Raw genomic sequence first — 4036 nt, 5'->3', positions numbered from 1 at the left:
CCTAAAACTGCCCCAATGGCATAGTCAGATGCGTCACACATCAGTTCAAATGGAAGGGTCCAATTAGGAGGCCGTATGATAGGTGCAGTGGTCAATTTCGAGCGAAGAATTTCAAATGCCTCTTTGCATGCTTCATTAAAGACAAAGGGAGTGTCCTTGGCAAGAAGATTGCACAAGGGTTTGGAAATTTTACTGAAATCCTGAATGAAGCGACGGTAGAAGCCAGCATGGCCAAGGAATGATCGGATTTGTTTCACAGTTTTGGGTGGAGGAAGATTGGAAATAAGATCGACTTTGGCTTTATCTACTTCAATTTCCCTCTTGGACACGACGTGTCCTAAAACTATGCCTTCTTGAACCATGAAATGGCTCTTTTTCCAACTTAATACTAGGTTGGTCTCCTTACATCTTTTCAAAACTAAGGTCAAATTATTCAGACAATCGTCAAAAGATAGGCCAAAAACTGAGAAATCATCAATGAACACTTCTAGAAAATTTTCCACCATATCTGAAAAAATGGCCATCATGCATCGTTGAAAAGTTGCAAGTGCATTGCATAGTCCAAAAGGCATCCTCCTATATGCAAATGTCCCAAATGGGCAAGTAAAAGTGGTTTTCTCTTGATCGTCCGGGTAAACAGGTACTTGATTATATCCAGAATAACCATCTAAGAAGCAGTAGAAACCTTGACCAGCCAACCGTTCCAAAATTTGATCTATGAAAGGTAGAGGAAAATGGTCTTTCCTAGTCATCGAATTAAGTTTTCTGTAGTCAATACACACGCGCCAACCCGTGGTTGTGCGTGTTTGTATCAATTCTCCTTCCGTATTTTCAACCACAGTGATACCTGATTTCTTGGGTACCACTTGTGTCGGACTCACCCACTTACTATCAGAAATTGGATAAATGATTCCGGCATCTAATAACTTCACCACTTCTTTCTTGACTACCTCCTTCATGTTAGGATTGAGTCTTCTTTGCATTTCTCGGGTGGGCTTTGCATCATCTTCGAGATGAATTCGATGCATACAAACAGAGGGGTCAACCCCTTTCAAATCGGCTACAGACCATCCTATGGCATGTTTATTCTCTTCTAGCACCCTTAAAAGTTTACCCTCCTGTTTAGTAGATAAGTTGGCTGCGATGATTACAGGGAGAATATCTTCTGGTTCTAGAAAGGCATACTTAAGATTTGTCGGAAGTGGCTTCAACTCAAGTTTAGGTGGAGAATCAATGGAAGGACAAAGTGGTGTGCTAGCAATGGGGGGAAGGGGTTCAGGTCGGATCTTCCAAGGAAGGGAACTCATAGGAGATTGATTGTCGAGTAAGATGTTAACTTCTTCTACGGCCTTGTCTATATCAAAGTTGTCAATGTCAAAATGGGCCAAGCATGCCTCTAGGGGGTCATCCGCTAAGATATAGGGAAGGGCTTCCTTTACAAGATCATCCATTTCGTCAATTAGGCAACACTCGTCTTTCCTCACATGTTGGTCAGTGGCATGAAACACATTCAACTTAATTTTTATGTTTCCAAATGATATATCCATTGCCCCAGTTCTACAGTTGATACATGCATTGGCTGTCGCTAAAAAGGGACGATCAAGAATCACAGAGATTTATTTTTTTAAATTGGGCACATGTTCCATATCAAGGACGATAAAATCTAATAGAAAATAGAATTTGTCTACCTTGACAAGAACATCTTCAATCATCCCCCGTGGTATCTTCACAGATCGATCAGCCAATTGTAAGGACACTGAGGTAGGTTTTAATTCACCTAATCCAAATTTCTCATAGACTGAATAGGGTAGAAGATTCACACTTGCCCCTAGATCTAAAAGTGCTCGGTCGATGGAGTTATTTCCTATGACACAGGAAATAGTGGGAGCACCAGGATCTTTGAACTTTGGAGGGGTGTTGTGTTGGAGAATGGAACTTACCTGCTCAGTTAGGAGGACCTTTTTAGGCACATGTGTCCTAGATTTTCGCTTTTGGGTGCAAAGGTCTTTGAGAAATTTGGCATAGGAGGGAACTTGTTTGATGGCATCAAGGAGTGGGAAGTTGATTTTAACTTGTTTGAAGACCTCCTCATCTCTTCTAATGAAGTTCCCTTCTTGCCAAAGGGAGAGGGTGCATTAAGTGCTTCAGGGAATGGAGCCTTTGGAATGTGGGTTGTGGCAGATGGTGGACTAGCTGAAGAAGGTTTTGGGTTTTCATGTGATACATTCCTCTCCTCTTCTTCACCTTCCTTATTGTTACCCTCCCCAACCTTATTATCTATTATACGTCCACTCCTTAGGGTAGTCAAAGCATTAGCTTGCTCATTATTTAGTCGAGTTTCTTGAGCCACGTATTGTCCCCTAGGATTACTCATTGGTTGACTTGGAAGCTTACCTTCCTCTCGCTTGTTTAATACATTCGCTAGTTGACCCATTTGGGATTCTAGCTTAGCAATTGATTGCGTGTGAGAGTGCAATAGTTGTGTGTTTGCCTCCAAATCTTGAAGGGCAGTCAATACTTTCTCCTCAAAGGCTGTATTTTTTTGGGTTGGAGGAGGAGGGTGTTGAAATTGAGTTGAGGGACGGTAGAGATGAAAATTTTGGGAGTAGGGTTGGACATTATTCGAAGCTTGCTGCCTCCAAGAAAAATTTGGATGATTCCGCCATCCCGGTTATATGTATTGGAAAATGGGTCATTACCCGGTCTAGGCTGTGTCTGAGCAGCATTGATATGTTCTTGCATGAGTTCGGGGAATTGGGGCGCTGAGGGGCACTCATGAATAGGGTGCGATGGGCTAGAACAGATAGCACACACTTGTGCTTGGGATGAGCTAACGATATGTCCTCCTATCATCAATTGATCAATCTTATGGGACAATGCATCTACCTTGCTAAACAGGTCCATGGAATGACTTATTTCACAAATGGTCCCTTTTCTTTGAGAACTCGGGGGTACTTGACGAGAACAGGAAGCATGGTGGAGGGAGTTTTCATTAAGATTTTCAAATAATTGCCATGCTTCATGCTCATTTTGAAGCATGAAAGTACCCCCGCATGCAGCATCGATCATCTGACGGTTTCGTTCAGTCAATCCGTCATAGAAATATTGCACTAGCTGCCACTTAAGTATTTGATGATGAGGGCATTTACGGATTAGGTCCCAAAATCTCTTCCAAGTTTCATGAAATTCTTCTCCCTCAGTTTGGGAGAAGCTTGTAATGGCACGTCTAAACTGGTTCGTTCTTCCTATGGGAAAGTATTTTTTAAGAAATTCTTGTTGCATTTGATCCCAAGAACGAATCGAGTTAGCTTCTAAAGAATTCAGCCATTGTTTGGCTCTATCTTTAAGGAAGAAAGGGAATAATCTAAGTTTCAAAGCATCATCAGTGAAGTTCTGAATCTTGACAGTGGTGCAAATCTCAAGGAATTCATCTAGGTGTTTATATGGTTCTTCGTTGGTGAGCCCATAAAAAGATGGGAGCATTTGGATCACACTAGACTTTATTTCGTATTGTACAGCTGCTACTTCAGGTAATCGAATGCAAGATGGGGAAGTGTAAATGGTGGGAGTAAAGTACTCCCTCAGGAGTTTGGGTTGTTTTTCAGCCATCTCAGGGGGTGGGAATGATTCTAAGGTTTTGATCTCAGCTCGAATATTTCTAAGGGTCCGTTCTATTTCAGGGTCAAAAGGTAATAGGTCATGTACTCTAGAACGACTCCCTTGCATACACTAGTACTTGATCAATCAAGCATGCAATAAAAGAAAAACACATAAATCCTTGTATTTGTCCTAAAATTACTAGACAGCTCCTAACTGGTTTGAAGAGGGCACCTAAGCCTCCAATCCGGTCTAATGAACCGAGTTGACCAGGTAAGCTCCCAGGTAAGTGGAGGGGTCACGATGCATTCGCAAAGGTCCCACTTAAAATTCACTTGCCTCGAACAGATGAACTGTCTTCCTTATAGGGACAAAGCTTGCCTAGACATCAACTAAGCCACAGAGCGAAATTGGTGCAACTTTCGGTGATCTTCGTCCT

General features: G+C 42.1%; 1 non-coding gene across 1 annotated transcript; it reads left to right on the top strand.

Moving 5' to 3' along the window:
• Window positions 1–3127: 3127 nt before the first annotated feature.
• LOC149753736 (small nucleolar RNA R71) lies at window positions 3128–3233 on the top strand. The gene has a single exon (XR_016409311.1). It is a non-coding gene; the product is annotated as a small nucleolar RNA R71 (small nucleolar RNA).
• The last annotated feature ends 803 nt before the right edge of the window (window positions 3234–4036 follow it).

The sequence above is a fragment of the Phoenix dactylifera genome, chromosome 4, assembly GCF_051530095.1.
Source record: "Phoenix dactylifera cultivar Ajwa chromosome 4, Ajwa_hap1_PhDact_Kaust_v1.1, whole genome shotgun sequence".
In the NCBI taxonomy this organism is placed as follows: Eukaryota; Viridiplantae; Streptophyta; class Magnoliopsida; order Arecales; family Arecaceae; genus Phoenix; species Phoenix dactylifera.
The sequence above is the reverse complement of the archived record's forward strand: the minus strand, read 5'-3'. Positions and strand labels throughout refer to the sequence as shown.